At 42.4% G+C, this 27,665-nt stretch overlaps 1 protein-coding gene and 1 pseudogene across 14 annotated transcripts in view; one reads left to right on the forward strand and one right to left on the reverse strand.

The window, feature by feature from the left end:
- LOC147463583 (uncharacterized) overlaps positions 1–26,578 on the reverse strand; it is a 77,547-nt gene extending 50,969 nt beyond the window's left edge. For 6 of the 14 annotated variants that reach the window (XR_015185215.1, XR_015185213.1, XR_015185212.1 and 3 more), the window contains exons 1-2: positions 26,342–26,578; positions 26,061–26,158 (exon numbers count right to left, since the gene is read on the reverse strand). The gene's annotated coding sequence lies outside the window, so the exon portion shown is untranslated. Of the gene's footprint in view, positions 1–20,381; positions 20,505–20,741; positions 20,817–26,060; positions 26,159–26,341 lie in introns of all 14 variants that reach the window. The other 8 variants (XR_015185221.1, XR_015185218.1, XR_015185220.1 and 5 more) reach the window with 8 other exon arrangements.
- Positions 9,157–10,881, forward strand: LOC147463584 (uncharacterized; annotated as a pseudogene).
- Positions 26,579–27,665: the final 1,087 nt, after the last annotated feature.

The raw sequence follows: 27,665 nt of genomic DNA on the forward strand, positions 1-27,665 counted from the left end.
AGACCAGCTGTAGATGAGATCAATTGTACCTTGGGTGCATGTATTATAGATGAAGCACATATGCATGACTACATCAACAACTTTACTCGATAATTTGTACTCACAAATAAGACTTTCAATACTATAACAACCTGGCCTTGAATAAGTTGTACAATCAAACTGACATTACAAAAGTTGAAATAAAGACGAACGGGGGTAACATAAATGTCCTTCAGTAGTGGCTCCTAGACCCTAAGTTCAACGAGCTAGATTTGATCGCAATTGGCGTGTGCTGCATTGATCACTAAAAACACTGACTTGACAATCGGTGTGGCAAACAGTGCAACATGCTTTGTCGATGCCATAACACAAAACAAAGAAGGTGAGGTTACATGTATCACTATCCTCATTCATTGTACTCATAATTACTGCAAAAGAAGAAAGGCAAAACACAAATAACTACAAAAGAAGAAAGGCAAAACACAGTCAACATCCACCTTCTATGCTACCAACCACTCGATGAAAATTTTCTTTTTAAAATACTTTACGTTTGCAAGAATTTACATGTAGCACGTATACAAGAAAAAAACATTCATCAGTAGACAACCTCCCTTGGATAAAATCTCAACTGTAATTATCCCTATAATCTCAAATAATTGATGCACTTAACTTTGTCTCCTCCCATAAACATTATTTCAAATATATATCCCTTTCACACAGTGCCGCCCTTGCCAAATTAGTCGTGTTTCCTTCAGTGCTAGATACTAAATGTCACTTTGCATATGTCCTATTGTATTCTATAGAAGTTATATAGCAAGGCCCACCAAAAAGACTAGTTGCTGAAGAAACCATACTAACCCTTACATGCTTGAGCCTATCCCATTGGAGAGAGAGAGAGAGAGAGAGAGAGAGAGAGAGAAGAAGAAGATTGTTTTAACGTCGTAGGAAACTATTCCAAGAGACCTTAAAGATCTATCCGACGAGGAGAGTTGAACTTGAGACCTGTTATGTAAAAAAGAGAGAGAGAGAGAGAGAGAGAGAGAGAGAGAGAGAAGAAGAAGAAGAAGATTGTTTTAACGTCGTAGGAAACTATCTTGAGAGACCTTAAAGATCTATCTGACGAGGAGAGTTGAACTCAAGACCTGCTATTTAAGAGGGAAATGGCATAACCCATCTACCACACTTGGGTGATAGAAAGGTTATACCATTTTCCGATAATACATTGAAGATTGTTTATCCACTAAGGATGACACATGATATCCACACAAGATGTCTCCACAAAGAATGACAAAATGGTATCCACACAGGATGACAATAAAAGAGGAATCCTCCCCTTGAAGTAGAAATCTTTGTCTTTGATTCTTGAAACACGCCCATCCTCCCCTTTTTTTCTTCATTCCATTCTTGGAGTCTTCTATCCGCACCATGTTGGTGCCAATGATGTCGATGTTACCATAGCTTTGTCTTGAGCTTTATTGAAAACAAGTACGATGCAAAAAACCATTGATACAAAAACTAACACGGATGCAAATGCTGTTGCTGCCAGTTTCCCTCCTCTTGAGGTGGAATTCCCAAATTCTCCCATGGTGCCTTGGAGTGGTCTTTGCACTTGGAGACTCTCCAAGTCCAGTGTCTTGACTCCGCACAAGTGCACGATGACATTATTTTCCTTAATAATAGATGTAGTGACATACATTGCAAGAAATTGTGCTTGGCTGCAAGATTTTCAATTCTAATGCGTACTTTCAAATTTGCCTTCAATGTCAAGTACCTCTTCACCTGTGTGAAGTCACCCTTCACAATCTCTGGTTGCTTTATCTTGATGCCTTCCACTTGGAGCTCTTGAGAGCTATGCACAAGAAACTACCTTTGAAGCCTCGTGCTTGTAGACTTTTGCTTGTGGGAGAGACCCCTTGGTGAGCTCTTTGAAGTTCTTGAATTGGCTTTGCTGCAGCTCGGTGGGACTGGGCTCTAGAAGTGCCAAGACTTGAATGAATTGCTCCTCCCCGTGGGACTGCTCCCCTTGGAGGGTCGAGCTTTTGGAGCAGTGGGGTCGTGCCCTAAGCAAAGGAGCTTTGGTGTTGACTAAAGCGGGCAGCGCAGTCGGGCTCTAGCCAACGGACAGGTAGCCGGGCAAGCGTGGGCAACGCGTCGGGCAAACGAGCGAGGTTCCAAAAAAGAGTTGAGCGCGTGATCAATCGTTTGCGGACCCGACCATGCAGCAAATTGTAATTTACCGCGTAGCTCAAATCTGCGCACCTTGCTCGATTGCTAAAATTGGGATATCAACCCCACGACCTCGCCGAGCCAAGGATAGCCTTCCCAATTTAAGCTTGCCAACAAGGCTTGTGCCTTTGGGTAACGCCTTCGAAAATATCTTTGAAGAGCCCACTTTGGCAATGTCTCATACACACAAGCACACAATAACACACACACACACACACACACACACACACACCTAAATATAGCCAATTAAATGGATGAGGGAGCTCCCAATGTCCGATTGGAGTGCTTGAGGGCTCTACAAGAAGCTTGCAACGAGAGCTTCGAAGTGAAGTGAGCAAAGCTTGGTGATCACGAAATTGGAGAAATTAATTGAAGATGCAAACTACAAAAAATCGACACCAAAAAGTGATCTAAATGCAAATGCAAAAATGGATACTAATCCTCTCCCTAATCAAGCCTACCTAGCCATGCAGGATAGTAGCCTCTTGCACATAGCTAGATTAGGGCTTAATTAGTGAGAGAAGCAACTAGTTATAAAAAATACCGATGGATCATAACAATGATTAAGAAATACTAATCACTCTGATGGAGATGCTAATCACTAACACACAAATGCATAACAACAAACCTAGCTAGCATATCATAGCTCTGATACCACTTGATGCGAATGGGATCATACTAGCTAACGTGGGTGATAGACAAACATTGTGCACGCGTGTGAGTGTGTGTAGGCTAGATTGTTACTCAAGCGAATTAGGTTCCAAGATAGATTAACTTGGACTCATACACACGATCTTGAGTAGTTTGCTTACCCATCACAAGCTCACCATAGACAAGAGACATGTAAAGCAAACTTGGAATGGATTTGTTTATTCATGAAAGGAGCTTTAAGTAGCTCTACAACTTTGCACCATTACATGTGGGATAATTCAACCTTTTCTCTCATTCACTCATACTCTAGTGACTCTAGGACAAGCGTCAGCAAGTTTGTCCCACTGGTATTGGCTTCCAACCATTTCAAAATTAATGAAATCCAATCTTTTTGTTTACTTGATTTTCTTGAAAGAATTGAATGATGAACAAAGGATCTAGAAAAGCAACGACAATGCGCAGGCTGACTATTTCTCTAAAGGCTTACCAGGCGAGTTATTGCCTCCACGTCTTGAAAACCATACGATTGATTTGATTCCCGATAGAACACCACCAAACCGGCCATCATACCGACCTAGCCAAGCCCAAAATGAAGAAATAATGAACCAAAACAAATTCCCCATTCCGAGGATCGATGATATACTCGAGAGACTTCAGGATTCTACATGCCAAATTGATCTAAAGAGTGATTATCATCATATCCGAATTGCTTCCGGAAACGTCTACAAGACAGTTTTCAAGACGATTTTGGTTTGTATGAATATTTTGGTGATGTCTTTTGGTCTTACGAATGCTCCGGCTACATTCAACCGCATGATGGATAGGATTTTCAGAGAGGACCGATCATTTGTGGGCACTTTCTTTGACAATATAATCGTCTTTTCCAAGAATGAAGCAGAACACAAACACCACTTGTTGCAAGCATAAGTTGGTTACAAATGCGAAAAAGAGCGAGTTTTTCTTGCCTGAGATACATTTCTTGGGACACATCGTCTCAACAGAAGGGGTAAAGATGGACCCGCCCAAAATTGAGACTATTCGTTATTGGCTTGATTTGAAGAATGTTCATGAGGCTAGAAGCTTTCTGGGCTTGTGCTCATATTACCGGCGGTTCATTCGGAAATTTGCAGAGATAGCTTCTCCTTTGCATATGGTGACTCAGAAAGGAGTTCCTTTTACTTGGGGACCGACAGAGATTGCAGCCTTTCAGACTCTCAAGGAAAAGTTGATCACAGGACCAATGTTGGCCTTGCCAGACTTGCAAAAACCGTTCGAAGTTTACTGTTATGCTTGTGGTCGCATTCTAACAGCAGTCTTGATGCAAGAAGGCCATGTCGTAGCGTTTCATGTCTTGGACGGGGGTCACAAATGGTGACATGGCTGCCCATTCACACACATACACACTCTCTTGCAGTGGCAAAGACCCTCTCGGAGAACGTTGAACTGGTGACGTGGCAAGGCAGTACGGCATGACACGTGGAACTGTTGTACGGACTTCCGCAGATTGCGACGCCATTCACGGAACAAAAGCAGCAGCGGGATTTATGGCAGCTTTTGGGCAAAAATCTGGCGTGCTTTTTGTTGCTTTATTTTACGCAAGAGAAAGTCTTCTGCTTTATTAAAGAAAGCTGGAGCTTTTTGGATTGCTTTATTTCCACATTAAGCAAGAGAAAGAGAGAGAAAGAGCCTTTGCTTTATTCTGAAAGCTTTTAAACTTAGAAGCTTTTTGGGGATTTTGATTTTCAGCTTTTGGGGCTCTGCTTTTGGCATCCCTTGTAACCTTAAAATATGTGAGCAGGCCTCTCACAACTCAGAGCATCTGGACGCAGAGTCTGAGCATAAGCGCCTACCCGCACTCTTGTACTTTGAACTCGGATTAATACAAAAAGAAATACCGAAAGGAGCGCCAGTCTCTGGGGCCAATATCTCTAGGCATGAAACTCCGCCGGGCCAAGTGTCGAATAAATTGTGAATTGTGGACTGTTTTGAAGTGGTTATATGGTGTTGTCGCGGTAGATTTTTGACTTGGAGTGTCCAAGTCTGTTACAACGGGTTGTGCAGATTTATGAGAAAGAGCTTTTGGCAGTTATCCATGCTCTTACACAGTGGCAACACTATCTACTCCAAACTGACTTTACCGTCTTCACAAACCATCACAATTTACGCTACTTCTTGTCGTAGAAGCAGCTTCTGCAAAAGCAGATGAGGTGGGCTAACATCATGTCATAGTTTCATTTCCATATAGTCCATGTTCACAGACAGAAGAATTTAGTGGCAGACACGTTGTCTAGAAAGCCCTTGGTTCTGACTATTTCTACGATCATCATTGAAGCTTCAAGGATATGGAAGATCAGTACGCCACAGATCTTGATTTTGCAAATATCTTTCATTGGATACAGAGTGAAGAGATAGTTGCAGGCTATTCCACTATAGCATGCTTGAACCTCCAAGCGAGAAATCAATAGCAACACACAAACAAAAACTTCAAAGTCATTGAACTTTAATAGAGAGAGAGAGAGAGAGTCGACACGGCCCGACGTAGTTCCGTGCCCAAAGGTATTGGCCCCAAAGCCTGGCACCCCTTTTGGTATTTCTTTATCATTAATCATTGCCAGGTACAATTCCCCACGGACCGTCCAGATGCCCTCAGAGTGATGCCCCAAGGACTCTTATAAACTTACAAGGGATGCTCAAAGCAAAGCCCCAAAAGCAATCAATTCAAAAGCTTCTGGTCCAAAAACTGGCACCAAAAGCAGGCACCGTAAGCTTGCAGTGCAAATTGCGAAATTCTGTACAACTGCCACATCATCGATCAGCGCAAATCGCAAAGCGTTCGTACAGCTGCCATGTCAATCAGTTCCACACAATTTTCTCTCTTTTTAATCTTCTAGTGTCCCTAGGGCCCCATCGGACGGGACCCTATTAGGGGGACAACGTATAACTTTGGGTCATCAATTTAGGAGCCATGTCATCATTTTGTGACACCATACGGGACGGCTATTTGATGCGGAAAACGATGTTGTGTGTTACACAACCTTTGAGGGAAAAGGTTTTGACAGTGCCATTGTCCACCTTTTTCCGGCCACCGCAGCATAGATACCACCTTGAAGGGTGTTGAGCGTTACTTTTGCTGGCCGAGGCTTAAAAAGGATGTGGACGAGTTTGTTTACAGTTGTTTAGTATGCCAAAAGGTCAAGTTTGACAGGCATAAGGTACCAAGACTTCTTCAGCCTTTACCCATACCTCCCGTCCCTCGGAACGCATGGCCAAGGATTTTATTTTTTATCTTCCCAAGACTTAGAGTGGGCATGATGGCATTTGGACAGTCATCGACAAATTCAATAAGCATGCCCACTTCATTCCAATAAAGAAGACAGTTAAGCCCAATCGGACTGAGATCCCCGGTCTACTAGTTGTTTTGGAGGGCAATCTGTGAGAACATTGGCACGGGGTTGTAGTTCTCGTTCTCGTTCCCCACCCGCAGACAGATGGGCAATTCGAGGCTCGCCTTGTCCCACCCGCAGAGACAGTTCGTGACTTTTGGCTGGCGTTGATCCATACTCTCAAGGGTCAGTTCGAGAGACTTCAAGGTAGCTCCGACCGCATGCGGGAGCGCAAAGAGGCTTTCCTGTGTCTCTGGCGCCCAAAGCCCTTATTTACCTTGGACCAGGATGTGCCCAGATGGCACTACCGGCCACCTGTGTGCCTCTTCCCTCCTCCCATTTTGTGATTTAGCCTCATTGTACATATTTTTGTTTTCTCATTGGGAGAGTCTCCCCATGTCTTTGATGTTGCCCTCTCTTGTAGAGGTGGTTTGTAGCCCTATGGGCAGCTTTATTAACTAATGGAAGGATCTTTTTCTCGGAAAAAAAATGGAAAAACCAAAAGGGACGCTAGGGTTTGGGACCAATATTCTCTTGGGATGGAACTCCGCCACTCCGTGTCTCGTGTGCAACGTTTCTCTTTCAGTTCAGTTTTTTTGAAGCGTCTAAAGTCTGTTCGGTCTGTTCTTTTTCGTTGGCACATCGTGCTCTCCCGTTACAGGTACTCTCATTGACCGAGCATTGGAGCTAGGGAGATCGAGACGCCCACGACTAAGAAGGAGCTTCACAGCATCGACAGAGACTATAGCAAAGGATTCGAGCCATATTGTCTCGACATGCAAAGTATAGATAATGGATTCATCATACCCCACACAGTTCCAGCTAGTAGCACTTCTAGATTCATTGGAGCTAGGGAGATCGAGACGCCCACGACTAAGGAGGAGCTTCACAGCATCGACAGAGACTATAGCAAAGGATTCGAGCCATATTGTCTCGACATGCAAAGTATAGATAATGGATTCATCATACCCCACACAGTTCCAGCTAGTCGCACTTCTAGATTCATTTTAGTATCTTTTTTTGGAAAAATTACCAAAATACCCCTCAAATTTCAAAAATGTTGTATTAACGTTTTCAAAAGGCCAAAATGACTAATGAGATCAATAAACTGGTGAATTGGATAACAAAAACCGAGGGGAAAATTACCAAAGTACCCCTCTGATTTGTGAAAATTACCAAAATACCCCTCAAATCTAGAAAATTCCCAAAATACCCCTCAAATTTCAAAAATTCCCAAAATACCCTTGTATCTATTTTGGTTGGATTGTTCAAGATTTACTAATCTTTATTCTTTTTTGACAATTGAGATCCGTTTGCGAGTGCTTTGCATGTAGTTTGTCACAAACTACATCCCAAAAAAAGGCAACTATGTCTAAAAATAATGAAGCAATTCATCTCCGAAGCCTACATAACTAGCTCAAATTCTAGTTTTAGCATCTTGTATTGATAGATAATCAGTCTTCTTATGAAAAGATACAATTTTTTTTATCTTTGGAGAGATTTAATCTCACAACTAGGGGTAGTTTGGAATTTAGGAAAATTTGAAGAGCATTTCTCACAAAATATTGGGGGTATTTAGGGAATTTTCTAGATTTGAGGGGTATTTTGAGAATTTTCACAAATCAGAGGGGTACTTTGGTAATTTTCCCCTCGGTTTTTGTTATCCAATTCACCAGTTTATTGATCTCATTAGTCATTTTGGCCTTTTGAAAACGTTAATACAACATTTCATTCCATCTCTCTCTCTCTCTCTCTCTCTCTCATGCATGCACACATGCGCGCACATAGTGAACTGCAGCTATTAATATCAAGCTTTTTAAAAGAATACCATCAAGAATTCTTCATGCTTTCTTAAGGACTGATCCTCATCTCCAACGGTGAATTCAACATCTGATCATCAATTCACTGAAATCAACTACATGATTAGTGGCTCCCACAGTAGTACTAGTGGAGGTATGATCAAGAGGATGATTATCTGAGAAGAGTCTTTGGTTAGAGGACTTGAAGGGAAGAAGTTAGGCTTGATGATCAGTTGCCGCGGCGCCACAGAACACACTCATTTACAATGTGGTAGAAGCGTCACTTAGAAGAAGGGAGCAATTGGTGCAAGGGATGAAAGAGGATCGAGTGACAATTGAGAAAGGCATCAGCTCTCAAGCTCAAAAGCTTGCTTTACCAAGAAACATTTAAATCAATGGGAGCTAGTTAACAACGCCGATACCAATGATGATGAAGATGATAATGATGGAAGTTTCTGCTTAGCTTGGAGTTAAACATGATAATGGGAGTTTGGAGGGTCGATTTCGATCCAGACGATTGGAGGCTTGGCTACATGCTGCCCTATCTCATGCCTTCTTGTACAATCCTATTTTCTTGTTGATGGATCGTGAATACAGACAAGGCACAATGAACATGTTGCCCAATACTATACATGCTTTTGAGTCTCACCCCTATGATCGAAGCTGATTTTTGCTACTACACTCGCATTTAACTTGTGAATGATTTCGAAGGCTAGGCGCTTGAAATTTGAATGTTATTAGTGGTCAGCCCCAAATCATTTGCGGGTCCGCCGTCAGAAGATGTCTTGGCACAACTGGATCACTTTGAGAACGTGGTACCTATCAAAATTGGGATGACAATTGCAAGTCCATGGAAGCTCTCACGTTGTTGGCGCAAAATCTCCACGAAGCAGTAGCTCAATTCTTAGGTAGACTCTAGCCATTGTTATTAACAGTTGAACCTACCACGTTGGAAGACATGAAGCTCTAATTTCTATGGCCTTGGATGAGGCTAACCTTGGAGGCTGTTGCAAAGAGGGTGTCGTCGATGAAACAAGCATGAATGTAGATCATGTTTTTGGACATTATCTGCTTTCAGTTGCAAACTGGTTTGAGGAAAGCAGAGGTCTCACATATACATGCGACAAAAACACAACAAATTCAAGGTCAAAACAGTCTCTAGTGGAAACTTGGCAATTTGTTATAAAAGGCGGCCTTCTGTCAGGAGTCATGAAGCAGAACTCTGCTTCCTGCTTCATGATCAACTCCAAAGGAGTAAAAAGTTGGACAAGCTAAAGACATGAGTCCGATCCGAGTTCATGCGATTACTCTAGTATGGATGAGAGTAAGGTGATCGAAGGTCTACCGACTTTGTTAGAGATCAATCAAAGAGGTTGACGCGCATCCGAAAAGGATTTCTTCAAATGCTTCCACTACTAATCTATATGACTACGGTACATCTTGTGGTTTCTAGTCCGACTCCAATATTGACTTTCCCCCAACTCAAAATTGAGAACTCCCTACTCCTTGCCGGCCACTCTGCAAGATGTGGAACAGAGTGAAGATTTGGTTCAATTGTTGATAAAGCGTTTTGTATATAACGGAGATTGCAATGAAGTAAACTCCAATGTTTCTTTCATGGATGGACTTGGCAATGAGAGCATAATTGACTGTACATTTTGGTCCAGTAGTCCATCTTGCAAGATCAGTCTTACGAACCTCAACAATGCTTGAGCAGAAGGTCAGCCAAATAAGGAGGGCTTTGCATTGGTGAAGATGAATTGCATGCTCAAGCCTTCCGTCTACTCTTGACGAGATGAAAAGCTCCAATGTAGAGCTCATCGACCTTCCACCTCTACTATGCTATGAAAATGCAGACACAATCTGCTGGAAGGATGAACGTTTGCAATAGCACAAGCTTCCCTACGACATCAAAGCTACACCAAGTGGTTGGAATTTCCACATGATCGAAGAAAAAGCACAACCATTTGGGAGCACTTTACGAAATCTCGACGAGCCTTAGGACCTGAACCTGTCAAATTCTGGCCGCATACCGCAACAAAGCCCAAATTGGGGTGCTATTGTGATGGAGAGCGCTTTGCAACATATAGAAAGAGTTAAGAGGTTGAAGATCCACTGGAGCATGTGCTACGTCTAGAAGAAGCTGACTATAGGTTAGTTAGCCGAGATCACAAAGTTAGTTAGCAAAGATCACAAACTTCAAGTATGGCACGTGAACCAAACAGTTCAATTGGCCAGTCCAATAGTTTCTTGTTTTGTTTGTTGTAATCTTTTGCAACCAGAGGCAAGAGCATGCAAAAGAAGCGACTCTGGCAAGCTATTGCAAACATTTAATTCCTTGCAACATTGGTGCCTTTCACTAGCTAGAGTTTCGACATGGAAGAAAAGAACACAACTGATGATGATGATGATGATGAGTATGCTCCTCTAATTGTTTCAAGATCAAAGCTCTCCGTGCATAGTTAGGCAACAAGAAGTGAACAGTACTAACAAAGGAAAATTATGCAACTAGATTTACATGTTTGCAACAGCAGTACAGTGCACTCCAAGAAGTCCATAATGCAACTTGCGCTTCCTCGTGTAAAGCATACACATCTACCATTTAAGCAAAGCTAAGCAATAGATGCTCCACAACCTCCAACAAAGGTCTCCACAACTCGTCACACCCATCGGTCTATGGTGATGTACGCAAGTAAGAGGTCAAGCTCTATGGTGATGTACGCAAGTATGTGAGCTTCTTTAATGGGGTCGATGGTCTTTTCTTGCCAAAGTACAAGAAGATGAACTCGCCTCCTGTTTCCTATGGCCTGGCGAGACTAGATCATTCACTGGGGAATGTACATAATCTATCGGAGAATGTGCAATACATAGCTAATTTTACAAGCTTTCATGAATTTGTTGAGTTTATTGCAGATGATGTGGTGAATTCCATGGTTCTTGAAAGCAATGACGAGATGGTGTTACTTCCTCCCAATGACCCTAATTCACACAACACACATACTGAGTGCCCCACAGAGACCTACATACCTATACCATGTCCCTCTCCCCATAGAAAATCACATTGTGGAAAACCACTTGAGCGCACGTATCGCATGCACCATCAAAACCGGCCCACAAGAATTCTATAACAAGCCATGTCACTGGAGAGAGAACTCTTCAATTCGTCATCCAACAAGACTTCTATACTAAGCCAATGCAAGTCAAGCTTGATTGACCAAAAGCACTCACGTGACCAAGGGAAACTTAGAAGCTGCACAGGAATGTGTAAGCTACTGCCAAAATAAAAGTAGAAAGAAAGGCAAATTGCTTGGTATTGATCATTTGTTGTATAGAAGAGCTAGTCATCTTGCTGCAAGGATTTATACATGATCGACTAGATTAAGCACATACTCTACATGTTCTTCAAACTCCATTTGTCGCAACCATGCAAGATGAAAAACACACAACCATCATCGAACAAAGCATGCAAGAGTAAGACTGACACTTTCTAACCAAATACTCTACATGTTCTTCAAACTCCATTCGTCGCAACCATGCGAGGTGACCCACGCACGACCATTATGGAACAAAGCATGCAAGAATAGGACGAACAACATCTAATCGCAACCATTCAAGATCACAAAAATAGTAGAAATCCTGCCTCCTTTATAAGTTCGTGCTTTCAATCCAAAATGTTGCACGACCCCAACCACCCACAATGAGAGTTATGGAGTCTACATGAGTGAGAGATTAACAAGACATACCCGAATGCTCCAACCTTAAACGCAATCTACCTCCTATGCTGGCTAAAATAGTGAGGATGTCCATCGCTTCTTCCAATCACACGACCAACTTGGTGTACACGCTATAGGAATCGTCATTGAGAATGTTGAAGAAACCTTTAAATCAGTGTCGAAAATGGAGCAATACTTGCATATGAGCCTCATAGACGGGCTGAGGATGCATCCTCTGATGCAAGTCCTGGGGCTATTGATTCCAAGGTCAAGCTCGACGGTTATGTAGTACTCAAGTATGTGAGCTTCTTCAATGAGTTTGATGGGTCTTGTCTTACCCAAGTACGAGAAGGTAAACTCGCCTCTCATTTCCTACGAGTCGGCGTAACTAGATCATGCAATGGGCAATGTTCATAACCTATCGAAGAATGTGCAATACATAGCCAATTTAACAGGCTTTCATGAATTTGTTGAATTTATTGCAGATGATGTGGGTGTTGCTGACAGTGGGCTGAATTCCATGGTTCTTGGAAGCAATAACGAGAAGATGTCACTTCCTCTCAATGACCCATACTCAATGTCACAAAAATACGGAAGCGTAAACTGACTTTTTAACTGCACTTCAAATACTCAAGAGAATTTGAGAGAGAGAGAGAGAGAGAGAGAGAGAGCTTGACACTTCATTGGTGACCAGAAGATGATACCAGTGGTATCAGAGCAAAGTCATCTCTCTCTTTCTTAAGGGATTGACGACTCTTGGCAAACTGCAAAAATGGAAGGAAGTGAGATAGAGTTCTCTATGCTTCTACAACAGGTGGTAGAGTTGCAAAAATCTCTCTCCCATCCAAAAGTCCAGAAGATTCTCCATACCCTTGAGAAAGGGAAGGAGAAAGTGCAAATCGGGTCGGAAGAAATCCCGCAGAACCCAAAGACACAAGAACCAAAGAAAGATCCTTTAATTGGAACCTCCCGCATGCACGAGAGACAGAGGAAACCTCCAGAACGTCATGTGTGGTTTAATCCAAAGGTTCAAGAGCAAGATCCTCCTAATTCTTCTCAGTTTTCTTTCATTAAGGATCTGGATGACATAGTCACTCCAGAAGACATGTTTCTTGACGATCCATCGCAGCAGGAAGTGCATTCAAGGGAAAGGACTCATGTCCACAAGGAGTCTCAGCATAAAAAGAAGGAGCGTCCTAAGAGGAAGCACCACAAGCACAAAACATTCAAGTCAGGTGACAAAGATGTAAAATTCGACACCTACAACAGACGGCGTGATAATGACAAAGCTTTGGCTTTCATCCGTTGTTGCTAAATTGACTTTATTTGACAGAAAAGTAATTCTAAATGAATTATTGGATATATAAGTGAGGGTTTTCTCACTTGGAACACCAAGGAAAAATAATTCTAAATGGATTATTGGAATTTTAAGTGAGAGGAGTTTTCTCACTGGAGACATTCGAGTACAGAGCATTCCTAGTACGTCATTCAGAGTAATGACGAGAGCACTAAGAACGGGAATATCTGTAAGGCCACCAGGAACGGATACTTCTGATGCATCACATCGGATGGGTGATAGGGAGCATCGGAAAGAAGTATCCGACCATCTGGGAACTGACATCTCTGATGCGTCATAGGATGGGTGACATAGAGCATCACGAAGGAGATTGTATAGTAAGTTCGGTAGGAAAGGACTAGGTGATTGGTATTCCTGATGCGTCACAAGGTGGGTGACGGGTGCATCAGAAACGGAATATCCATAGTCAGGAGGAAATTCCGAACTGTGTTAGATTTGTGCACAAGGAAAAGCAAGCACTTTCAGCTTTTCATGAGAAATCCGCATACATCCGTGCTCATTCATGAGTGAATCGTGCTCAACGTACAATATGGCATGCCTTTGGAAAGGGATCACATAAAGACGCTGACTAAAATACAAGAAACAATCACGAATGAAACACTTGAACAATGCGTGCTGACTAATCATGCGAACACATAGTACTTCCTGTGGGGGTTCTTTGGACCTAGGCTCGAGAGCCAAGATCGGTTCTTCCTGAGGGGGTTCTTTGGACCTAGGCTCAAGAGCCAAGATCGGTTCTTCCTAAGGGAGTTCTTTGGACCTAAACTCGAAAGCGAAGATCGGTTCTTCGTGATTGATTGAATCTGCAATGAGGTTAGCTTCACTAGAAACAGTATCGACTTACCCATCATTCTTGTGAACAATCACATCGTGGTCATACAAATCATCATGCTCGTGAGAAATCACATCTTGATCATGCAAATCATCATGCTTGTCATTGTCATACAATTCTTCATGCTTGTCATTATCATTCAAATCGTTATGCAAATCATGTAATTCCTGTGTGTCTTGCTTTGGAGAAGAAGAGACTGAGAGAGTCTCCTTTTCTTGAATCTCTCGCATCTGTGCCTGAACTTGAGAAAAGAGTCGCAACATCTCTTTCATACGTCAGTCGTTCATTACTTGTCTGGCTTTGTTCTTGAGATCAAATTTTGCTTCTCTTTCGTCGCGTTCACGTGCTATGGCTGCCATTCTTTCTTCGTACTTACGATCAATTTCTGCTCTTGCTTCGCGTTCTAACTTGTTGTCCATAAACATCTGCTCCAACTCCTCCATAGGATCTGGTGCAATCCTTGGCGTAGATGGGGAAGGGGAAGGGTCAGAAAAACCTCCTGGTGGAGAAAATTCTTCTTCGCCTCTCTCGTGCTCATCACCTCCGAGCAAAGTATCCATTCCGCTTCGAGTGATGACCGTCCACTGAAGTCGTAGGTTCTTAAGTTCACGAGGAACTTGAGTTCTTGTGGGTCTTGGGTTCTTGGGTTCTTGGGGGTCTTGAGGTTCTTGAGGTTCTTCTTTCGCTTGCAATCTATGTTAGGAAGGATCTTCTCTTCACCCGAGTTCTGCTCTTTTCCGCAGGCGCACCCCTTGGCGGCCTTGCACTCACACCAAAATTGCTTTTTTCCACCTCACGTCGATTGGCCGGCCGCTGAGTGCACGGTCCGCTCTCAATGAGTGAAAAGAGGCACAAGGGGAGGTTGGACAAGCCCTTATTTCTTTGGTTTCTTGTCACTCTTCAAAAACACGATTAGGAATCGACACGCCCAAGAGGACTAGGGTTACGTGCGACCGCAACAAGTAAAAAAATTCTTGTGGTTCTTTCCTTGAGTGATACAAAACACTGCCAAAGCTCTGATACCAATGTAATGTGCAACGGAAGTGAATGTTGAACTTTGCTCAAGATGAGTGTTCCGAACTGGCTCAAGGGTTCCTTTTACTTACGAAAGGGAGAGCCTTCCGTTCCTTTAGTGAGAGAGTGCAATGGACACAAACAAAGTGATGAACACTGTGAATGAAGGTGCTGAGACTGAGAGATAGAGAGAGAAGAATACGACACCAGAATGTTGTCAAACCCTCCTCCAAAGGCCCCAATCTCTATGGCAAGAGCGGTCTACTTATGATTGCACAAATCTCTACAATGCTTGGACTTGCCGACGATGTCGACGACGATGAGGAGGACGACGAGACAGGCTCAGATCTGAAAACACTAAGGAAAATGCAGACGCTGAAATCTGCGTTTGCCGGGCTGAATCTGCAAACCTTGCGAGATCTGACTGTGCGGCGAGGATCTGCAGCGGGAAGGTGAGATCTGCGAGGTTCGGGGGTTCTACTGCGGGTACTGACTGCTGAAAACTGAAAACGCTGAGTCTAGGGCTGATTCCGTCGCGAAGATCTGTAAAAAGGCTGGGGTTGATCTGCAAACCAAAAACGCTAGGGGCTGAAATCTATCCTTGCTGATGGAACTACTAATGCTAGGGCTGATCTACTGTTTCGGGGAAATCTGCTGACGCTAGGGCTGATCTGCTGTCTACTGTCGTTGGGAATCTGCAAGTGTAAAAATGTTGGCTGATCTGGTGCAAAAACGCTAGGCCTTCTGGTGAGAGAAAACACCAGAGTTGTCGTGGGGGTTGGTCTTGCTGAGAAGTTGCCTGTTGAGCAAGGTGCTCCTGCTGCCTCTTTTGCCAGAAAGTGCTAGCGCTAGGTTTCTATTTATACAAACTTAGCAAAATTGCCCTACCTACTTTCCAACAAAAATCACTTAAAAATAATAAGTGAAAAATGTCAAAAATAGGGAAAATAGGTTTAATGCATTGGAAAATGCTCCTGATGGATTCTAATGGTAATGTTGATGATCATGCTGCGCGCAACCAGATGATATGCATCTACTCTAAGTACCTGGGCATGCACGGTCTGCGAACACACTCACAAAAGTGCCAAATCACTTCCTATTCTCGACTGACTTGAATGAACTGAACCCTGGTCATACTGTAGCTTGTCCACGAAAACATAGGGTTGGATGTGTCACGTGACACATGGGAGAACTTTTAGAGAAGGGCTTAATAAAACTTAGTACTTCTCCATATTGTTCACCTGTCTTGCTAGTACAGAAAAAGGATGGCACATTCCTATGCATAGACTATAGATCTTTAAACAAGATCACAATCAAGAATCGATTCCCAATCCCTCGGATTGATGACATTCTTGATAAGTTACAAGGAGCAAGTGTCTTTAGTCGTATAGACTTGAAGAGCGGGTATCATCAAATCCGCATAGCTCCTCAAGATGTGCATAAGACTTCATTTAGAACAACCTTCGGGTTGTATGAATTCTTAGTGATGCCTTTTGGACTCACTAATGCACCAACCACATTCAACAAAATGATGGATAGAATTTTTCACTCATATAGAAGATTTACACGAGTTTTCTTCGATGATGTCTTAATCTTCTCAGAGACAGAAGAGGAACACTATAAGCATCTCGCATTAGTGTTTGAAGAATTACACAAACACAAATTATTTGTGAATGCTAAGAAGAGTGTTTTTTCTAAAAGAAATTCACTACTTGGGCCATATAGTATCTCATAATCAGGTGAGAATGGACCCTGATAAGATTCAAGCAGTTGTAGAATAGCTTACGCCAACTACAATACATACGTACGAAGTTTTCTCGACCTCTGTTCCTATTATCGGTGTTTCATTCGAGCCTTTGCCGCCATAGCCGGTCCTCTCCATATCTGACAAAGAAGCGGATTCCATTCCATTGGGGACCTGGGCAAAAACAAGCTTTTGAAAAGCTTAAGTGTCTACTCAGTCACGGACCGAACCAAGAGGATCACACCATAGCCTACGAAAGTCGGCGCCTTAAAGATACAGAGTTGCATTATGAGAAAGAACTAATGGCAGTAATTCATGCTCTTTCCATTTGGAAACATTATATGTTAGGAGCTGATTTTATAATCAAAACAGACCATCAGAGTCTTCGCTACTTTCTCACACAGAGAAAGTTATCAGAAAAGCAGATGAGATGGGCCAACTTTCTTTCAATGTTCCATTTTCAGATTTTACACACTTTTGGAACAAAGAATGCGGTTGCAGATGCTCTCTCCAGGCGTCCAAAGATCAATGCAATGACAACAATTTATCATGAGGAACTAGAATCTCTCCGTGAGATGTATCCTCAAGATCCAGACTTCGCTACAATTTGGGTAGATCTTCAAGCTGGTCACTCAAGGCTACCTTATTCCATTAGGGATAGTCCACTATATCGTCAACAAGCAATATGCATAGCTCAGCCCTTACGACAAAAGGTGATGGATGAAGCACATAATTCTCCTTATGTCGGTCATCGTGGAATTGCTGCTACCACTAGTGCCCTCGAAAGATATTTCTTTTGGCCAACACTCCGGGAGACATTGAAAAATATGTACGCAAGTGTTTAATATGCCAAAAAGTGAAATATGACAGACATAAGGTTTATGGCAAGCTTCAGCCACTCCCTGTGCCTAACACGCCATGGGAAAGTATTGCCATGGATTTTATTACGGATCTTCCTAGATCCAAGAATGGAAATGATGCAATCCGGACTGTAGTAGACAGATTCAGTAAGCAAGCACAATTCCTTCGAGTCAAGAAAACGATCAAAGCTAATCACATGGCTAGAATATTTCTAGCTCAAATTTTTAAACACCTTGGATTGCCAAAGACTATTGTCAATGATAGAGATCCTCGCATGACTAGTCTATTTTGGCAAGCATTGTTCGAGAACTTGGGGACTAAGCTTGATTTTTTGTCAGCTATCCTCCTCAAACAGATGGTCAAAGCGAAATCGCTAATGCCACTGTTTTAGACCTCCTCAAGTACTATGTGTGGGAAAGACAATCCGAATAGGAACAATACTTACCGTTAGTTGAGTTTGCATAGTTGAGTTTGCGTATAATAATACCATACATTCCTCAACGGGTAAATCTCCCTTCGAAATTATTCATGAAAAGCCACTCTTACTTCCTGTTATGGTTACCAAAGAAAACAGCTTTGTAGTATATGAATTTGTCCGCAATATTGATACTGCCTACCAACAAGTAAAGCAAGCGATTCTTCGTACTCAAGAGCAGCAGAAGAGAAAAGCAGACAAGCACAGAAGGAAACTCAATCTTGAAACAGGACAATATGTCCTAATTAAGTTTGAGAAAGCTAGATTGAAAGAGCAGGTCGAAAAAGGGAAAGTTATTAAACTTTCCCATAGATTTTACGGCCCTTTCAAGATTACAAATAAAGTCAATGAAATGACTTTCAAATTGGATTTGCCTTCTCATTGGTGCATCCATAATGCTTTTCATGTAAGTCTCCACCAACCATACGTTGGACCTCCTCCAGTGGCGCCAGTACAAGAAGATCCTCCAGAAGTCGAACAGATTGAGAAAATCCTTCAACCTAGACAGATAATACACAACTCTGAGAGACAACTAAAGTCCAAAAGCCTACATCGAAAGTATTTAGTCAAGTTCAAGAATTACACCCCTATAGATGCAAAGTGGATGACTAAGTCCGATCTCAAGGACTACCCAGACATCTTGCAAAGTTATGTTGACGCTCTGCAATTGAGGTCAACTGTTTAGAACCAAGAGGGATGTAACAATGTCAAACTTTGTAAATAATTAATTTATTTACGAGGAAATAATTATCTAATTAGTTGTGTGCACATTAGAATAGATCTAGCAGTTCTGGGGCCTCATGTGCGCCCAAATTTGGACCAGAGCACCTCAGGGAGAACCTAGCAAAAAATACCATGAATCCCTAGTGATTGGGAAATCGGGTCTTCAATAAAGGGGTAGATAATAGCCTCAGATTTTAGGCTCAAAAAAATAAGCGCGTCAGTGCGAGCACAAGAATGAGATAGGGTCCTTGGAACAGTAACCCAAAAGGCGTGAATTATTTTTACGGCCTTAGGATAAGTCGGTTAAAATACTTTTAAATTGTTTGTGGCCGGACCAAATGGCCGGACAAGTGCGAACAAGTAACGCCAGAGCAAGGCCGGTACGGCATTGTGCTTCGGAGTAGCTTACATTTTTATTAGCAATATCCATGTGTGCAGTTGTGAGTTAATTTGCACATTTTATTAATAGCTTAGGGACTTTTAAAATGTAAAAGCTGAATGGTTTTTAAGTTATTAAGTAAGTGAATGCAAAGTGACTCTCTCACTCACTTACCCTCTCTCTTCTTCTCCTTCTTGTTGGAGTCTATAAGAGAGCAACCTCTCCCCCTCTTCTCAGTGTTGGCAGTGCTCCTATCCCCCCCCTCCTATTGTGAGTGTGCTCTATGCATTGGAACCCTCCATGGAAGCTTGAGAGCAACCCCTTGCGACATATGTGGTGGCCTCGTGCTCCCATTGTCTAGAACAAGGATTCCCATAGCCATATCCAGCTTTTGGTGAAGATTCGTCACGAGAAGTTGCAAAAGGCACTCTCCGTAAAGTGTGGTGGCTGTAAATTCTCTGTTTTCAGTCCCTGAACATCTCTTTTAGGGTGAATTTTAGCAAAGTACATATAGAATCTAGTTGTTCTCTACCTACACTATGCATACACAAGGTTTGGTGCGATTCCATCGCGAAAAAGATCTCTTTTCGCATCGGAACGTGCTCAAGTAACATTTTCAGGTTATGTGGAGAAAATTACAACAAGTATGTGTGCGTGCATTTTGCGTGTTTCTCCCTTGTTTTTATTGCAAGAATGATTATGCATAAAGGGACACAGTTAGCGGAAGGTAGTCTCTTATTTTCGAGAGCTTCCGTTAAGTTTTGTGGAAGATAGACTCTCGCTTCTGAGAGCTTCCCAAAATCTCACAGCAGAGGGAAAATCCTCTCAGTATTCAGAGAGTATTTTTCTTACTCTCAGTCAGAAGCAGAAAATAAAGAATAGAGAACGGACTTTTGCCATGTTCCTGTGCTTGTAAAGATTCTTCCTTAGTAATACAGATATTCTCTTTATGGGGGGAGGCAGCCCATCTTCTGATCCCCAATGAAGTGTCAAGCTCTCTCTCAAATTCTCTTGAGTATTTGAAGTGCAATTAAAAAGTCAGTTTACGCTTCCGTATTTTTGTGACACTCAATGCCCTGCATAGACTACTTTAGAGAAAAGAACTACTATTGACGTCTAGTAAGGTTGCAACATACTAGCATACCTCTCTCTCTCTCTCTCTCTCTCTCTCTCTCTCTCTCTCTCTCTCTCTCTCTCTCTCTCTCTCTCTCTCTCTCTCAATTGTAATGAACTGTAGCAACATACCTGGCTCTCGTTGTAACAAACTGCTTACGTGTCGACCTACTAAAGAACAGAGCTACCGGTCGAGGGGCCTATACCTCCCATCTTCTGATCCCCAATGAAGTGTCAAGCTCTCTCTCAAATTCTCTTGAGTATTTGAAGTGCAATTAAAAAGTCAGTTTACGCTTCCGTATTTTTGTGACACTCAATGCCCTGCATAGACTACTTTAGAGAAAAGAACTACTATTGACGTCTAGTAAGGTTGCAACATACTAGCATACCTCTCTCTCTCTCTCTCTCTCTCTCTCTCTCTCTCTCTCTCTCTCTCTCTCTCTCTCTCTCTCTCTCTCTCTCTCTCAATTGTAATGAACTGTAGCAACATACCTGGCTCTCGTTGTAACAAACTGCTTACGTGTCGACCTACTAAAGAACGGAGCTACCGGCCGAGGGGCCTAAACCCTAAGAAGAACAAGCAACAAAAGAAGTGTCACAGAGTGATGGCGTGGTTGCCCGAGTGCAAAAAACCCTAACCCTAATTTTTGCCAAAAACCCTAATTGCCGAAACCCTAATTCTGGAAATCCTAACCCTAAACCTGCAAACCCTAATTCTAGAAACCCTAACCCTAAAACCTGTAAACCCTAATTCTGAAAACCCTAACTCTAAAACTGCAGAAACCCTAACCCTGACCCTAAGGGCAGTAGGCTGATTTCCGTGATTTACGCTGGCAGCTTTTGGCATTGCTTTTTGGAGCAGAAGCTTTTGAGTTTGAAATTTTTTCATGTAAACTGCTTTTTGGACCAGAAGCTTTTGAGTTTGAAAGCTTTTCATGTAAACTGCTTTTTAGGCCAAGGGTCTTTAAATATGAGGCTAGGGCTCATTCTTTGGCATGCTTCTTGGAGAAGGTGCAGAGTCTAGAGTACCGGCTAGTACTTTGATGATGCAATATAAAGAAATACCGAAAGGGGCGCCAAGGTTTGGAGCCAATACTCTCTGGGGTGGAATTCCGCCACTCCGTGTCACGTGTCGTCTCTCTCTTTCAGTTCAGTTGTTATTCAAGTTCTAAAAGTCTGTTCAGTCTGTTCTTTTCTATTGGCACGTGGTGCCTGCCTTGTGACAGTGGTATCCCTAGCAGATTATAACTTGAAGTTTCTCGACATCTCCCAATAGATGTCTCTTCACGAGCAGATGAACTTGGAGATCGAGTGCGATTGCTATCTTGGGACTACCATCGCCGCCAAAGAAACACTATTTGTCCAAGAGCTGATGGACCATACTGTGCTCGGCTACGATCTTATGGAAGAAACCTAACCCTAATTTTTGGTGCAGGTTTCGGGATGGAAAGTCAGTCGACTTTTCGAGCTCGACTGATGTCAAGATTGCTTTTTAAGTTTGAGTTCTGTTTGATCTTGTTTGGTGATCCTGTTTGGAATTTGTTTGAAATGGATGGTATCTGTTTTGAACTTGTTTTAGTGCCGATTTGAACTGTTTGACTCTAGTTTGATACTGGTTTCAATGATTGGTGATTTTACTCCCGGGTGGATAAGTGAGAAATATTGTTTTGGTATTGTTTGAACCTCGGAACGACACAGACCGATGCCTGGGGAGCGTTTCGTTGTATATTTGAAAACCTCCGGACGACGCAGGCCGATGCCTCGGAAGCATTTGGTTGTATGCTTGTAAAATAATTGTTGTTGTGACTCCCGGCCCGGACCTGGATGGTTATGAGGGAGGAGTATTAAGAAGTCTGAGTAGTGGTTACTCTCAGCACCTCCAAACGACGCAGGCTGCGGTCTGGGGGACGTTTGGTTGTAAAAGGCCTCTATATCTCCCGGCTCGGACCTTTTTAGGTTATGCAGGAGGAGTGATGAGGGAGTCGTTGAATATCTCCCGACTTGGACCTTGTTAGGTATATGGGAGGAGTGTTCATCAACGGCTTTATGTTTCTATGTCTTGTAACATGCATATTTAAGCATTTGTGTTGCATTGTGACGTGCCAACTACTGAATATTCCTAATTGGATGAGATTGCTTGGGTATGTAATTTTAGTGCATCAAGACACCCGTGGAAGATCAATACAGTCTGGGTGTGATGGCTAATTTTACTACGCCAGAATATCAAGAGTTCCGATCTGGACGAAAGGAGAAGCTAACTCCTTGATCAAAACAGCCGAAAGAAGAAGCTAACTCCTTGATCAAAAGAGCAGAAAGGAGAAGCTAACTCCTTAATAAAAAGAGCAAATTGATTGTCCCTCGGAATGTCCCTCGAAAATTTTTGAACTAACTTAAGTTGTTTTGCAAATATGCTGTAATCGCGGACGATTACTCTCTTTCAAGAAGGGGAGATGTAACAAACTGCTGACGTGTCGACCTACTGAAGAACGGAGCTACCGACCGAGGGACCTAAACCCTAAGAAGAACAAGCAACAGAAGAAGTGTCACAGAGTGATGGCGTGGTTGCACGAGTGCAGAAAACCCTAACCCTAATTTTTGCCAAAAACCCTAATTGCTGAAACCCTAGCCCTAAACCTGCAAACCCTAATTCTAGAAACCTGATTTCCGTGATTTACGCTGGCAGCTTTTGGCATTGCTTTTTGGAGCAGAAGCTTTTGAGTTTGAAAGTTTTTCATGTAAACTGCTTTTTGGACCAGAAGCTTTTGAGTTTGAAAGCTTTTCATGTAAACTGCTTTTTAGGCCAAGGGCCTTTAAATATGAGGCTAGGGCTCATTCTCTGGCATGCTTCCTGGAGAAGGTGCAGAGTCTGGAGTATCAGCTTGTACTTTGATGATGCAATATAAAGAAATACCGAAAGGGGCGCCAAGGTTTGGGGCCAATACTCTCTGGGGTAGAATTCCGCCACTCCGTGTCACGTGTCGTCTCTCTTTCAGTTCAGTTGTTATTCAAGTGCTAAAAGTCTGTTCAGTCTGTTCTTTTCTATTGGCACGTGGTGCCCGCCTTGTGACACTCGTCTCCTTGCATTGCTTCTATCGACAAAGCTTTTTTTACGCAAGCACTATTTTTATTGCAAGCATGGCTCAAAAGGAACGTTGAAAAGCAACATCTTAAAAATGCTTCAAAAAGGCTAAAAATTATGTAAAGCATTTCATCCGCTCGACGCCTGTATCACTCCCTACAAGCAAGCAGTGCCAACAAGGGAGGAAGTGTTACAGCCCCAAAGATACAAATGGACGCCTGAGCTATGTGTGACCATGGCCCTATGGTTAGGGCAGTTAAGGAGTCCTATAAATAGAATCTTGGGCTCATTTGTGAGCTATCTTGAGTGACCACCACACTTGGACTCTAAACCCTTGGCAGCTCTGCCTAATCAACAATCTAGAAGAAAGCCTCCAAACAACACCTGCTACCATCGCCAACTGAAGGTGCCAAACAAGGATGATGAGAAACTACGATGAGAATGAGAGATAAGAAGCTAAGGAAGACACTGAGAACCAAAAGTTTCTTTGCTAGTGTTCAAGTTAAAGCAACATTAACTTGATAGCTCGTGAAATATTTAATGGCTAGCTTATAGATTTCTATGATAAGAGAACCAAGTTTAAAAAGAAAAATTTAGTAAGAAACGGGTTTTTGAAACAAAGTCACTAACCAAGATCCTTATCACTAAGATGCCCTTCATCACATCCAAACTCCCATCAATATGATTAATTGTGACCTTCATGCTAAAAGACACATTTTGACAAGGAGACAAAGAAATCTATGGAGCGCAATGTGCAATTGTGAACCTTGGAAACCTCGTCGTTCGATATGTCAAGTCATTAAACCTAACCAACACCTAGATCTGTATGAATCCATATTCTCATTTAGTTTATATAATGCTCCTACCTTAGGTGGTGGTCACGCAAGGCTTAGTTATCAGTTATTTGAACTAATAACTAAGCCGCATTCTTGGTCACACGCGAAAAAAGAGCATTAAATGAATAACTATGCCTGTCATTTGTAACTATGCTAGTTTTGGCAAAGTTGTGAAGTTCAAGGCATACTTGGGAGGTTTAATGAATAACTAAGCCTTGCGAGACCATGAGGCTTAGTTATTCATTTAATAATACTCTGCCTGGCATAGTTGTCTGTAACCAATAACTAAGCCTTGCGTGACCATAAGCCTTACACTTCTCCCCTTCAAGATGCTTGGGTGCAATCTTTGGAGAAAGTGTCTCAACTTACAGTTGGGCTTCTTTAGTAGTACCGTTTGAAATCATGCCGCTTGAAACTTCAATAACGCCTCAAATTTGTTAAAAATAGTGTATAAATATGAGAAAAAGGGTCAAGTACTTTCTTAAATTTTCTTTTGAAAAAGCATAGAGGAATGTTTTCTGAAACACTAGTTCGGCGGGTGAATCGTTAGCCCACCAATGACCACCATCGAAGGATAGGTAGTGGGTTCAAGACCAAGGGGCATGTGGACAACATCAAGCTTTCGTCTGAGTTTCCTTTTGCTCGAGTCGCAGATGTCATAGTTATAAATAACCCTTATGCTGAGATATCGTAGTTACAACCAAAATCAACACGATGCAAGTTGATGGTTATATTGTCTTGTGGATGACTAACACGAGTCTAAAGCAAGTGAGTTTTCTTTTCTAGGTGACTGTTGGATTCTTCCTCTCACACATAAACAGTATGCATGAAGTGGTGTCCAGTCCGGGGGTCCCCTGCCCCCAATCGTACCTAGCTAGGTATGCGGTGCCTCATGCTTGGTCACACGCAAAAAAAGAGCATTAAATGAATAACTATGCCTGCCGTTTGTAACTATGTTAATTTTGGAAAAGTTGTGAAATTCAAGATGAATAACTAAGCCTTGAGTGACCATGCAAAAGGCTTAGTTATTCATTTAATAATGCTCTGTCCGGCATAGTTGGCGTAGTTGTCCGTAACCGATAACTAAGCCTTGCGTAACCATAAGCCTTACACTTCTTCCCTTCAACATGGTTGGGTGCAATCTTTGAAAAAGTGTCTCAACTTGCAATTGGGCTTCTTTAGTAGTACCGCTTGAAATCATGCCGCTTGAAACTTCATGAACGCCTCAAGTTTCTTAAAAATAGTGTATAAATATGAGAAAACAGTGAAGTACTTTCTTAAATTTCCTTTTAAAAAAGCATAGAGAGGAATGTTTTCTGAAACGCTGGTTCGGCAGGTAAATCGTTAGCCCACGAATGACCACCATCAAAGGATAGGTTGTGGGTTTGAGACGAAGGGGCATGTGGACAACATCAAGCTTTCGTCCAAGTTTCCTTCTGCTCGAGTTGCAGATGTCGTAGTTATAAATAACCCTTATGCTGAGATGTCGTAGTTACAACCAATATCAGCACGGTGCAAGTTGATGGTTATATTGCCTTTTGGATGACTAACACAAGTCTAAAGCGGGTGAGTTTTCTTTTCTAGGTGACTATTGAAGTCTTCCTCTCACACATAAACAGTATGCATACAAGAAAACGGAGCCTTTTACAATGTTTTTAATACAATGCATAACATCATGAGCTTCTGCTCGAGAGGCACCGCATACCTAGCTAGGTACGATTGGGCCCCCTGCCCCCAATCGTACCTAGCTAGGTATTGGGGGGCCGGTAAGTCAGAATGTGGGAATTATTGTGAGAATTTGTCCAAAACTTCTTGTGTTATAGTGGCGTATAATGGGAGACTGCTTACAAACAAATTGTCACCATAGCCAATCTTGAGTGAGGAAAGGGTCCTCACCTGTTATGCACGTATACACATGAGTGCTGGACCAAATGTCGGATTTGACAGCTACATCTTGGTAGATAGAGACCTTCAATTCTCAGAGATATAGAAACCTGTGTACACATTCTGCTTACGTTCAGCACAAATGATGAGAGGGCTTTATACACGTGAAAGAATTCATGCGTGTGTTTGTGCGTGCACGTATGAGCGGTACTTCCTTGGTGAAGTGCTTGCATACAAGTGAGTCAACATGACATGCCACATGCACACGAAGAAGCTCAAATGAAACACAGTACATAGCTGTATGGCCAACGAGACTGCAGGACACCGCCGCGGCAGAAGTTTGAGAGGAAGAAGGATTCAAGGGAGCAGAGTGAGAGCCGGGGCCCGGGTTATTTGTCACGTTTTCACGTACACGTACATTAACTCTTGCCTGAGCGAGTCGCCTCATTAACGCATGCTCATTGCTCAATGCTGATGTGATCTCTATCTCTCTCTCTCTCTCTTCTCGGGTTCAATCTTCGAACAAGAAGATTTAGAAATTGTCTCATGTAGGAAAACTTTTCCAATGTTTTTCATCCAATGAATAACATCATGAGCTTCTGCTCGAGAGGCACTCCATACCTAGCTAGGTACTATTGGTGGGCCGGTGTCCCATGCCCCCAATCGTACCTAGCTAGGTATGCGGTGCCTCTCGAGCAGAAGCTCATGATGTTGAGATAAGTCACAATGTGGGAATTATTGTGAAAATTTGTTCAAAACTTCTTGTGTGAGGTGGTTCCTACCAGTGCTCACATATCCCGTTTATACTTCCATTTGACTTTGATTTTCAAGGTTAGAAATTGGACATTTTCCCTAGATTCTAACATACATCCTGATTGGTTGTCTGGACTCTGACAAGTGATAAAATCACGATGCCTGCCTAGTAATGTGCACATTCAGTAGACTTTCTTGCACTCTCTCCCCCACCATTAGTTATCTCCTCAGCAACGCTAGAGAAATAAGTGATAAAATCACAAGGTTCGTCTAAGGGGTTTACTCAAAACGATGATTATATATGGTTTAAAAACTTTACATACATTGTCGATAAGTGTGTGTGTGTGTGTGTGTGTGTGTGTGTGTGTGTGGAAGCTATATAGTTTATGTCGAGGCTATTATACTATTTGATGACCATTGACTAGTGTGTGACCCATCTTTCACCATGCAAGAAAGATCATGGTCACTATAAAGAAGAATCTCTCTCTCTCTCTCTCTAAGTACCCGAGGAGTTCTATAATCACAAATATTCGATACCCTTTTTATCAGTAGCATAGCCAACTAGCACCACTATATGTTTGATTTTGTGAGGGGAGTAGGAAGCTCCAATGAAAATCCCTAATAGAAGAAGTGTTTTCTGAGATATAAGCCAGCCTTATCTGATAAGAGGGTGAAGGGGAAAGGTGAGTTTCTACATTGTTTTGCTAGGAAGGTTCATTGTTTTAGGTACAACATTTGCTTGGGATATGAAATCTCATTGCATTGGTGAGAGAGAGAGAGAGAGAAGAAGAAAGTTTTAACGTTGTAGGAAACTATCCCAAGAGACCTTAAAGATCTAGCCGGCGAGGAGAGTTGAACTCAAGA

This window comes from Adiantum capillus-veneris, chromosome 2, assembly GCF_014529385.1.
Source record: "Adiantum capillus-veneris isolate H3 chromosome 2, ASM1452938v2, whole genome shotgun sequence".
NCBI lineage: Eukaryota > Viridiplantae > Streptophyta > Polypodiopsida > Polypodiales > Pteridaceae > Adiantum > Adiantum capillus-veneris.